General features: G+C 36.7%; 1 protein-coding gene across 3 annotated transcripts in view; it reads right to left on the bottom strand.

Annotated features, from left to right (window-relative positions):
* The window catches only part of lnx1 (ligand of numb-protein X 1), a 60,070-nt gene extending 49,138 nt beyond the window's left edge, over positions 1 to 10,932 (bottom strand). For 2 of the 3 annotated variants that reach the window (XM_055186859.2, XM_055186861.2), the window contains exon 1: positions 3,497 to 3,746. The gene's annotated coding sequence lies outside the window, so the exon portion shown is untranslated. Of the gene's footprint in view, positions 1 to 3,496; positions 3,747 to 8,552; positions 8,618 to 9,673; positions 9,787 to 10,737 lie in introns of those variants that run through there. The other variant, XM_055186860.2, reaches the window with a different exon arrangement.
* Between the last annotated feature and the right edge of the window lie 2,338 nt (positions 10,933 to 13,270).

Here is a 13,270-nt window from a genome sequence, read left to right as displayed (position 1 = left end):
CTGACTGAACCATTTGGCTTGATATTTACAGCGGGGAAAATAAGTATTTGACACATCAGCATTTTTATCAGTAAGAGGATTTCTAAATGGGCTATTGACACAATAGATTTAGCCATCAAGCCAAATATTGAATTCATACAAAGAAATCAGAACATTTAAGTATACAAGTTGAGTCATAATAATAATAAAGTGAAATGACACAGGGAATAAGTATTGAACACACTTTATTTAATACTTTATAGAAAAGCCTTTGTTGGTGATTATAGCTTTTAGAAACAGCATTGCTCGGGAGTGATTCTGGCCCATTCTTCCACACAAATGGTCTTTAAATCTTGAAGGTTCCTTGGGCCTCTTTTATTTCCTTTGATCTTCAGTTCTCTCCATAGATTTTCTATGGGATTTAGGTCCGGTGATTGACTGGGCCATTCAAGCAACTTGATTTTCTTAAACCACTTTATTGTTTCCTTGGCCTTATGTTTGTCCACCCTCTTTTCATTTTCAGCTTTCTGGTAGATGGCAGCAGATTTTTATCCAGAATGTCCCGGTACATTTCTCCATTCATCCTGCCTTCAATAATAGTAAGTTTGCCAGTACCCCTTGCTGAAAAGCAGCCCCAAACCATGATGCTTCCACTCCCAAATTTAACTGTTGTTGTGGTGTCCTTGGAGTGGTGGGCAGTGCCATTTCTTCCCCAAACTAGGTGTGTAGAATGACTGCCAAAAAGTTAAATTTTGCTTTCATCTGACCATACTATAGTCTCCCAATAATCCACAGGCTTCTCCAAATGCTCTTTCGCAAACTTTAACCGAGCCTCAACATGCTTTTCGTTCAGCAATGGAGTCTTGCATGGTAAGCGTGCATGGATGCCATGGCGGTTCAGTGCATTGCTTATACTTTTTTTTTTAAACAACAGTACCTGCTGATGCAAGGTCTTCCTGAAGTTCTGCTTGAGTGGTTCTTGGCTCTTGGAGAACTTTCCTGATTATTCTTCGGTTTATGGTGAAGTGATGCTCTTTTCATTTCCGGATAATGGCCCCCACAGTGCTCACAGGAACATTCAGCATTCTGGAAATGCGCCTATAACCATTCCCATCAAAATGCTTTTCAATGATAAGTTGACTTTTTTGACGATCTTGAGAGAGTTCTTTGTTTTTACCCATCATGAAGTCTTTCCTGTGTGCCTCCTGGGTAATGAATTAATTAGGATATCTTAATACTGACAGATTTCAGGTGATCTCCTGGCTTTCTATGCCATTTTGCACCTTGTTCTTTTCATGTGTTCAATACTTATTCCCTGTGTCATTTCACTTTACTTATTATGACTCAACTTGTATACTTAAATGTTCTGATTTCTTTGTATGAATTCAATATTTGGCTTGGTGGCTACATTTGGTGGAAATTTTGTGTCAATGACCCACTTAGGGTGTTTTCACACCTAGTTCGTTTGAGCCCTCCAAATGCTCTCAGATCAGTTCAGGGTGTATATGTGAACAAACCAAGTGATCTCAGACCCCCCTAAAAGGATCCAGAAGTGAACCGAACTCAGACCACGTCAGGAGGTGGTCCGAGTACGGTTCGCTTCTGGGTTCCTTTGTGGTTCGATTTCTTTTTGATATGTGAAATCAATGAGGTCCCGGTCCGCTTTGCGTGTCGTTTGGACATTGTATCAAAATCAACTGCTGCACAGAAAGCTGGGATCTGAGTTCTTATGAAGTTGTGATGTGAACAAGAAAAGGTCTGAGATCACTTCAGTTCTGAAGAGGACCAAAAAAAGAACTGGGTCCTCTTTTGAGTCCACTATATTGTGAACACCAAAAGGACTGAGGTCACATTCAGCTGGTTCCTTTTCTGGTTCACTTTAAGTGAACTGGGTTTGGTTCTTTTAAAATGAACTATATGTGAAAACACCCTTAGAAATCCCCTTACTGATAAAAATGCTAATGTGTCAAATACAAATACTTATTTTCCCTGCTGTAAATGACAGTAAACAACTCTGTATATTCTGCATCAACACCAAATCTGTATTAGCTTACCTCAAGTGAATTAAAACAATTCTTATTTAGGTTCTAACTTAAATTTTCAGCAAGGAAAGGTAAATTGCAAGCTTTAGAGCAACAGAACTTAGGGTGGATCTCTTTCTATCTTTCAGTGCTGCAGTGGATATGTTTTTGACTTCATTATGATTTGTTCAGACATGTTTCATATCTGTTCAACAGCATTCCTGAGAAACACAGTTGAATGCCCTCTGTGAACAAGTTAAACCCTGAACAAAAACTTACAGGACTCAAAAAACACCTCTGGGACTCCCTTTAAATTCATAATTAAACGAATAATGCAATATAATAAATATAAAAATTATTAATGTCCAAATAATGACTATACAGTTAAAATGATGGGTATTATTATATGTGCATTTAAGAGGGTATGTGCGTTAAACCATTCTCACAAAATTAAAAATATTTAAAATACACCATTCTCATACATAAACAGTCTATATAAAAATGAGGCTACATGTTTCTGCTATGTAGGACAGGAATGCTGGGAAACTAAACATCAAAACTTCACACCAAAGCATCTTCCAGTGTAGCGTGTGGAGAATTACATAAGAGTTCATATGTAAATGAACATAACTCCCTTCCCCCTCAACGTTCAGTTTTTTCTACCAACTCATCTCTAATCCCTCTTCTTTTTAATCTCAAACGTCTTCTTCAACCCACATAAGGTTTTTGTCAACCATGGCCAGACTGTTTTCTTAATCACCCTATCTGATCTCTATATCTCCTGATGTTACATCTAACTGGGATATATAATGGACAAGTCATAGCATTTTATAATCTCCTTTCATTATAACTTTACTTTCTTTATAGACTGTAACAATTATAAACATGCAATATGTGGCAACTTTAACGCTATGCTTTTTACTTATAAAAAAATCAAAACAAAGTCTTTAGATGTTACAACATGGACATGTTGGGTAACCTGACAAAACAGCGTACTGTATCACTAGAACTTTGTAAATGATGTCTAGCACTTCATATAATGCCACATCCAGTCGAAACTACAAATAAACGCCAACAAAAGAAGATACATCAAAAGTAAGCCTGTATTTACATTAACCCAAACACAAGCACGCACACTGACATGTGATGCTGTTAGTTTTGCCGGCTAAACAGTCTGTGAAGACCGAAACTGCTGACACAAAATAATTTTGACACAAACACTGATACTGTATATGCTGTACATGTTTCTTAACATATATAACATTGTGACAACAATCACACACATGTATATATATATACAGTATATACAAGTGTGCAAACACCCACACAGATTTTCAAAAACATTATGACTTAGAAGTTGCTAAATAAACAAAGAAAGTTTCAACCAGAGTCAACCATTCAAAGGTCATCACATATAGATCGATGATTAGAAGCAGACGTAAAAGTTAATATAAAACAGTTAAACTCACAAGGACCTTTGCCTTTCTCCTGCTTACCTGAACAGGTAATCCAACCTCTCCGGCAGAGAGAAAATGAGAAGGGGAGAGAAAGTGTGAGTGAAGGAAAGCAAAACAAAAAGAAAGAGGACTTTGTCCCAGAGGCCTCGTGTTTAAAATTGCTTGATGGTATAATTTATGTGGTATCCAGTAAGGAGTGAGAGTTGTCCTGGGTATTTTATTCCAAAGGCCCCCGGCCACCCTAACACGCACTGGGATGCCAACTACTGAAGAACGCATTCACACACCTGATACAGGAAGTGACAGAGAAGAGGCAGAGCTAAACCAGTAGGCAGGTAAATATGAGAACTGACCCAACCTGCTCTGGTGGGGCTGGGAACTGGTTTACTCACACACAGAAGACTTGAAACATTGCAATAATCAATATCACAACAACTAAATGTCTGAAAAGCTCCCTCAGTAGTATCGCCATACTTAAATGGTATTTATTTGAATAGTACTTAAACATACACGCCCCCACAATAAACCACATGCAAATACATTAGCAACAGACACACTACTAATGTGTCCCTGAATCCTCATACATAACCCTAAATAAAGGGCTGTAAGATCCATAAATACTACACTAATGCTTATTTTTACTATCTATCCACACCCATCCAACGACATCAGAACGGTCGACTCTTTCTTTACACGCTTCATTTGATGTTTAAGACAGGATTGTGTGTGTGGGGAAGTGGGGGTTACCTGCAAAATACAGGCTATACAATAGGTATTTGTCTCTGCTTGTTGCAGACTTTCTTTCTTAGAAAACAAGAGTGTGTCATAATGTTTGTGTATGTATAAGCATCTGTGAATACATCAGAGACACTGTAGGAAAGAGCCGTGGGCAAAGCTAAAGTAGATGACACATGCTGTGAAGAGTGTGGATGATTCATTTTGTCATTGAAATTTGTCGGAAATTTGTCGGAAGATGAAGTAAATTAGTTAGTTAGTAAAAGAAAAGATTGGAATAATGTTTTGTTTTATTTTTTACTTCAGGTGTTAGTTGTATAGGCTATTTTGTATCTATTTTTTAAAAAAAGAAAAAAATGCAGAAAAAATTATTGCAATTGCAATACTGCTTATTACATTCAGTTTGTATGCCTGAATTAAAAAGTGCAATCCTGAATAATAAAATGTCCATTGTAAACAATAAATAAATAAATAAATAAATATATAAATATATAAATATAAATATAAATATAAATATAAATATATGAATCTTACTATTTCATTTGTGCATTTCATATCCGTTAAATCTTTAGTTTACCGGCTATTTTAGCTTCAAATAACACAAAACAAGTAAAAAAATCGCATGCCACAGGAGCACATTCATCACGAAATCGTAATTGTTGATTTTCCTAAATATTATTATTGATGTTAATTCAACTTTGCATCGAGGTTATTTTATGTTTTATAACTTTAAGGCAACTACATGCCATATTCTTTATAAACATTGAAAAGAAACTGCTCCACTTGATTACTGCTTGAATAGTCTCCTTAGGTCAACAAAATGTCCACATTAAAACTAATCAAAGCTTAAATCTAATGCAATCATAATATATATTTATATATTATATATTTTTATGTTATATTTAACAGGCGCGGCTCCAGAAATGCGTCTTATCCGCATTGTAACCACACTGCTTGCGCATCCAGTGTCCAAGCACAATAAACGTGTGAACTAATGAACGACAGTTTGTTTTTATATATATTTTAATTTTAATGCACATCCAAGCAGGTGACTTTCACGACCCACCTTATGCATTGGAGCAGTTTATGCATGATACGTTTGGAAATTAATTGCGGGTTTTGCACGGGTTTGATATAAAATAAAAGGTTGAATTTAGTTGTTTGCAATTTGAAATATTAACACCTGTATAAAAAACTTTCTGATTGGCCCGATCCGTCAGCGCGGTCTGACGTCGTCCGTTCTAAATGCCGGTAATGCTATATTTTTCGTTCACACACAGCGCTTACCGGTATATTACTGGTAATCTTACAACCTGTCTTACTGGTAAATTGGGAGCACTGATTTACCGGAAAGGTTCTGTTCACACATGACATGTTAACTGCAATTTACCAGTAAATTACCAGTAAAGACTGTATGTGTGAAAGGGACTAATATCAACCTATTCAGCACCATTGCCATGGACAGCACCTGGTAACATCGTACGTAAGAAGGAATATCTTAAGAAACCCGCTAAGGTACAGTTCGGGAAACACGCCAAGAAAAGGTATACTTGTAGTTAAGGTTTAACTTAAATGTCACGGCTAGTCCGTGACATGTTTTGTGTTTTGCAAATGACAATCGTTTTGCTAGATAAGACCCTTTTGCCTCGTTTGGGATCGTTTATAGTCCTTTGAAACTCCGTTAAAAAAACTGTTACGTGTTGAGTTAAGTGTTAATTGTTGGTGTCCATTAAAGTCCATTAAAATTAGAAAAATCCTGCAATGTTTTCCTCAAAAAACATAATTTCTTCTCGACTGAACAAAGAAAGACATCAACATTTTGGATGACATGGTGGTGAGTAAATTATCTGGATTTTTCTTTTAGAGTCTTTGACAACGTTATCGGGAAACTAGGGGTGTAACGGTACGTGTATTCGAACCGGACCGTTTCGGTTCAGGGCTTTCGGCACGGTGCACGCGTGCACCGAAAGGCCGAATGCATTTTGTGTGCGCCTGTGCGGAACATAATACGTGCGTTTCCGCACGAACATATTAAGTGGCGGAAGTCTCCTCGTTCAGCGCAAGTCTTCTGTCAAACATATAACATAATTCGGCCCGCAGAAAGATTTTTATTTACTTAGTTGTATATCCGTTTGATTATTGATGTAAACGTTTACGTGTCGTATCTAAAAGCGCATGTTAAACGCGTGTCAACGCGCTGCTTTGTTCTTTCAAAAGTGAGTGAGAGGTTGCGCGTCTTTCGTTGCTACGCATTCATGAGACGCGCTTTCTGTGACAGCGAGAATAAGGAATGCGTGATCAGATTTTTCATCTGCACCTCATGTCAATCATATCATTGTCACAATGCGATCAGCTGGTCGGGACACGGAAGAGTTGTAACCCGGGCTTACTCAGCTGTTACTCAGCTGCGGAGGGGTTCGTTAGTAAAGTCACAGGCAGCTTACATTGACAACACAAGCAAAGAATAGGAGAAACGTGCAAAAGATCATGGCTATGCATGCAACTCACTAATCTCAAAATGAGTGTATAATAAGTATATCATCATGTTGCTTGCTATGCAGTTACACATAGAGCAGTAATATTATTTTTATACAGAGATGGTACATAGCCAATTCAATACTGTGAGTTAAACAATCCAAAATAAATCAAAACAGAACATTTTTGGTGGCAAAAATGTAGGCTAATTGTTCATAAATGTATTCAGGAATTGAATTTGTTTGTTCAAGGTTTTAGTAGAAAAAGTTTAAGAGAAGGTTAAGAAAAGAGTTACCTTCTGTTATAAAATAATGTAAAAAAAAGAACTTTGCAGTAGTATTTTATTTATTATTTTTTCATTTTATATATATTTTATATGTTATATTTAATAAAAAGTGTTTAAAAAAGTGTAAACAAATTGTAAAAAAAGTTTATAGTAATAAACAACCTGCAGTCTAATGTTTGCATTTTTCCCTTACTGTACCGAAAATGAACCGAACCGTGGCTTCAAAACCGGGGTTCGCACCGAACCGTGATTTTTGCGTACCGTTACACCCCTACGGGAAACGCAGCCTAGGTTATTTGCATTTTGCATGGGAATAGAAGATCAGATTAATATTCGGGTTGAAAATTACCCAGCATTTTTTAGAGTGTAGGTTTGAGATAATTTCATAGGTTCCATTGAGACGCTTGCTACTAAACACATTAATTCTGGCAACTAACAGAAAATGTTATAGTAAAACCTATATTGTAACATTAATAAACATAAAAACAATACAATTATAACTTTCATTAGATTAATATAATTTATTCGTCAGCAAATCTGAAAGAAACCCTCCGAAATCAAATTTTTTTCAAAAGTTAAACAATTCCAACTTGTTTTTATAAGTTATTTTAACTAATCACAATTCAGAACATAAAATAGTAGGTTGAATTGACTTGCAAAACCAAGTTGTTTTTAATCTCTAAACTCACGTGCAAGTGATATAGGTCACTTGTGTGTCACAGCAGTGAATATTTTGACACTGACAGATCTCTGAATTATAAGGGAGTTCACAACTTTACAATTTGTATAAACAAGTGCAGAGTGCAAAGCAATTGTTTTGCTTGGTTGCGGTTGGTGGATGCTAATAATAGGTGCATGCTTATAATGTAGTATCAAGTTTAGTGTTCCTTTAGCTTACTTGGTATTGGATGTATGGTGCTAGCCATGCCAAAGTTGTAGGTTCAATACCCAAGAAACATGCAAGTCGATAAATATACAGCAATGATTTGAAAACAGTGTTAGAGAGATTAAAACAAACAGGCAATCGATCAGCTTTGACAGCTGTACAAGAGGTTATAACTGACCTTATGTCCAAAAAACAGGTTTAATAGTGCTGCCTGGTTTGATTAATGGGAAATAAGTGAAGCATTTTAATTTCTGTTCATTCTGAGAGCTTTATAATACTTCTGTATTCATTGGTATGTGCAGTATGTTGCACAATTTGTTTTGTGATTATATATGTGTGGAAACATATGGCAGTGTTTTTGTGTGCACTTGTATGTTGTGATGCGTATGTGTGTGATCATTAGATCATGTGACAATATGACAAATTAAAAATGTATGTGTAAATTTAATACAAATTTTGGATGTGGTTTGTTACTTTCGCCTTGTGTTACATTTGCCCCCGTTCTCCCCTACTTTACAAATCAACAAAAACAGTGGTACAGGACAAAGCTCTGTGTGATAGCAGGGTGACTGAGCATTTGCATACGCTTTTGTGTGCCTGCATGTATTGTAATATTATAATGGTGAATGCTGGTACTCATGTGTTACGATAGAAGACAAATACACACATTCACACGTTCAAGGTGACTTATGCTGTAGTGGAATGAAACTCACCCCCACCTTCCCATGATGCAGTGTGGTGACCTGCTGTCACCCTCATCTTCCTCACACTGACCCTCCTGCAGAGAATAGGATACACACACTGAGAATCTCTTTTGAGACGGAAAACAGAAGGCAACTTTACTTTTGTACTTTCTGTTCTCTTCTACTTATGTTGTTTCACATACAGGAAGCTGTTTCATTGTTTTATCTTGTGCTTTATTTTAGTTTTAGTTTCACTCGCTTGTAACAATTCCACAGAAATAATTTAAATAATGCAGTTTTAGGGGGTAGTTGTCGTACTTATGTGTGTTTTTTCATGACACTCAAGTAATATAATTGTTCCTTATTGTATATTGTTTGTGTTCAGCTCAAGAAAGGAAATCATATACATTTGGGATGGCAAATGCATAATTTATATAAAGAGAAGTTTTATATTCGGTGATGAATTGCTTTCAAGAGTCCTGTTACAATACAAAGGATCAATTCCAGTCAGTCTCTAAATTGCCAATATCAGAACAGGTCGGATCCTGATTAGTATCCAGATTTAGTTTGATGGATCTCGTTCAAATCATGCTATAGTTTCATTCTAAATCCACTCCAAACGTCTCTACAGTATGTATCTTTATAAAGTGCTAGCTGGCGTAGAGACAGTTCAGTCTGCCCTTAGCTGACCCCCCCTCCCCACAATTTTCTATTACAAAGTCTGAAACTACTTGGCCGTCCCACAAGATTCTGTCACAAAAGCCTTACAAAACGTCTCCAAACTTTTCCAGAAAGACTCCCTAACCTACCTCTCCACTGACTCGGGATATGAAAGGCCAGCTCTCTATTGCTCCCTGCCTCATACGGCATACATATTTCATAGCTGCGATGCTAATGTTGCTGTGCATATGAATATGCAAGAGGAAGACTGCTGAAAGAAGGTCATTGAACTGACAATGCATGGTGTGGAGGCAGACCCCTCATAAAATAAAGTAATTTCGACCAAAACTGGGCGAGCTTGTGTGTGTGAAATTGATACAAACGGTACAGTATGTGGGGATATGAGAAGTGCACAGACTGGGAGTAAGTTATGCATTGCTTGAATTGGCAAATGGGTCTTGCTTGAATCAATTAAACATAATAAGCCTAACCTGAATCCTGCCATGATCTTTTGGCTGGGAAGTCTGCAGACAAACGCGTCCATCTAAACACCTACTTTTCCTTCCAGTCTTTTCAACCTCAACCAATCAGTTTCCAGTCGACTCTGTCATAAGAAAAAGAGGGGAGAGTCAGAGTTGTCATAAAGATGAACAGAACATAGAACAGGACAATCCATTAGAAGGTACAAAGTAATTTATTCAGTAATCCAGTATTCAACAGTTTCAACAGACTTAAAAGGCAGACAGTAATATACAGTAATGAATTACATCTGCAATAAATGTAATTTTGTAGGTCTTTGTCCTAATATGAGTCCTATTCGTTTACTTAAAGTATTGTGAGTGAGCACATTTGTGCTATTCACAAGCTGCTTATAAGGCAATGGTAAGAAAATATAATAAAAACATTTTATACAAGTCAATTTTGGTATAATACAATCCCCTTGGTTACTTTTTAAATGGCAGGGAACTATTTTCGGGCAGTGCGTAATATCACTACGCCTGCTGCAGCCATGCTACATTAGCAAAGTCCTTGATTATTGCGCCAGAATGAGAGTATAGTCATAACCATATCTTCCTAAAAAATCCCAACTTTTGATTTTATGTCCGTCTTGGTACACAATGTAACTACAGAAGAGTAAAGTTTTAAATAGGAAAAATATTGAAACTCTTTGGTTATTTTTTTTCCAATGCTAATGGTCTAATCGGATTCGGTGGATTGTGCTAAGCTATGCTTAAGTGTGGTGGCGCCGGACCCGGAGATCAGCTGAATGGATTCCAAGAATCAAATGTTTAACTCCAGGGGAGCTGGAAAATGTGCATATTTTAATAAAAAGTGGAATGTCCCTTTAACATGTACTAATACACACCTACTCACCAAAGGAAATGTAAAATCGTGAATCGGACAATAGGTGCTCTTTAAAACTTCATTTGGCATGAGATGTTACACTTTTAAGTGTATAGTAGCAGGTTTTAGGGGCCAATTCAGTAATTTTACACATAGAAGGCTCCAATTTGGAGGATGGTACCAAAAAGGTGGAAATGGTTTCTCCACTTGCCTCCATCTCTTCCATTCACTAGACAGTCACACATGGAGACGTGCTGATAAGTGATGTTCACACACATTGGTGGTGTGCGAAGGTGATAACTGATGTAATCAGGGCAGGGAACTCTTCCAATCCCCAGCCATCATCTTACAGCTGACATCCCTCAAATAACATCTAAAGCTTCTCTCGCACATGTATGCAGACGTGCCCGTTCCCATCACAGCCACCCACGCATCCAGATATCCAATCGGAGCGCTGTGTCTTATTATGAGCTGTGAAGATGATCTCATTGTTCTTTTATTCAGTGAACACATTAATGAAGCTTTTTATAGTATCTCCTGCTGCCATTTACAGTATCATCCAACTGAATTAATTATATGAGGAGCTCATGCAAAAGCTGCTAAACGCCACCTCCGGCAAAAATGAGATAATGAACTGAATGCTCTCGGCACGTATTATACACTATGTTCACATACCTTCGCTTAAACTCCGCTTAGGCCATTCAGAAATGCAGTACCACTTTGATATCAGAATCCGCTAAACGCCGTGTAGACTTTCTAAACTTCTTATCTGAGTGCGCGAAAGATGAATTATATGAACGATGACGGTTGCACACAACCGTGGATCACGTTCAAACTTGGGTCCTTTGAGTACTTTACAGTCAGTGACAGAGATCACAGCGCCCCCTAATGTGTGGTTCAGTTCCTCATGTTTTCATTCTGACTTTCATCATTTGCAATGTTTCTAGTTGCAACTGTAGTGATTTTACAAGTGTTTAGAAGTGGATTTTTTAAGAAGCTTGCATGCACTCTTAAACCCTAGGACCCTGTCCCGGGTCCAAAATTACTTATTATTACTTAATATCAAATATTTTTTTAATTTTTAATGGTCTGTCATAGACCCCATTAGCACATATGAGATACTGTTTGAAAGTTTTGACTCTCTACTTTCCGCAGATATGCATCACTTTGAGATATGTTTTACTGTAAGAAAGTTATTTACACTTAATTTACACTATCACTCCCCCCATATTTTTTAATATCATTTAATATTCACATATTTCATATTTTCTCAAGTATGACAAACATGGGCAAGCCTTATATCAAATGGAAGCTCTCACTCTCAGGAATAAGGCTACATCGTTATTTTGTTCTATTATCATCACATATCCAACAATCGTCGAATGAATAATGAGGTAAAAAAATGGTCTTTTGTAAATTTACGTGAAACTTGAGTGTGAACTGCCTCAGATAGCACAGATAGCCACAAATGATACACCATCTTTTATTTTAGGTCCTACTCTAAAAAATGAGTCCATTCACAGCATTTTCTTTGGTTGTGTGCATGAATAATCCCTTGCTATTTATTATATGTGCAAAACAAAACAAAGTACTTTTATATGAAAAATTTATTTTCACACCCTTCAGTAAAATAAGAATAACTTTTGAATTGGACATGCTAAAGAGTTCATTCTTTTTTGTGTGTTTACTGTTTGCTGCTGCTAACAACAGCTGCAGTCTGCTAGGACACAAAGAACCAGAGTTATCCACTTTCAAAGACAGTGTTTACAACATAAAAAAAGAAAATTTGCTGTTTCATCATATGACAAAAAACCTAAATAACAATATTTGTCACAACCTGCAGCTTTTTATATAACTTCAAAGGGTTTTCTTCAAAATGATATAAAGATATTGCATTTATTCCACTGTATGTGGTTATGGGGACACTTCAAATGTTTTTAGGCAGAAATTGTATACAAAAAGGGTATTATTCCTCCCTTCAGTTGGAGTAAAATAACTTTTGCATAGATTATGATAGAGAAAAAAATTCCTTTTCCTCTGTAAGCGGACAATTGCTGGAATCAAACAAAACTGTCTGCAGGTTGCTGGAGCACCCAGGGCCAGAGTTATACACTTTCATATAAAAACTTTAGGAAAAAAACATCAAAAAGCACCTATTTATTTTTGTGTTTATTAGAGGACTGCAGTGGTGTAGTGGTGTCTGGAGAAGTGGGTATACTCTTAATTTATGTCCCCAGTAGAAGTGGGTATACTCTTAATTTATGCCCCCAGTAGAAGTGGGTATACCCCATGCCATCAAAAAAAGAGGTGGGTATACTCCGTATACCTGCGTATACCCTGCACTACACCACTGGAGGACTGACAACACATACAACCATGTTTGGCACTTTCAACAGTGTTTTATGTAATGTCAAAGTGTTTCCTGTAAAATGATTCCAAACTTTTGTATGTAAACCTCTGCATGTGGGTATGGGAAGCTATTGAAATTGGGTAGGCCAAATCCAGGCGAAAATCCCCAAAATAGCCTCAGGGTGTATTGCAGCTAAATATAGCCGAAATTTGTTTAAATAACAATGAAATGACAAATGTGATATTTGTAAAAAATAAGGCATTTCAATTACTGCCTAATAACCTTTGTGAAATTACTGAAACTAAACATAAGCCTGATAAAAAAATTTTCATGTCAGATGCACTTAAATAGTTTTAAAGACATTTTGGTCATTAAATATATGTATCTTTAAGTT

The sequence above is a fragment of the Misgurnus anguillicaudatus genome, chromosome 18 (assembly GCF_027580225.2).
Source record: "Misgurnus anguillicaudatus chromosome 18, ASM2758022v2, whole genome shotgun sequence".
In the NCBI taxonomy this organism is placed as follows: Eukaryota; Metazoa; Chordata; class Actinopteri; order Cypriniformes; family Cobitidae; genus Misgurnus; species Misgurnus anguillicaudatus.
Note: the sequence above shows the minus strand (reverse complement) of the source record. Positions and strands in the feature narration are given on the sequence as shown.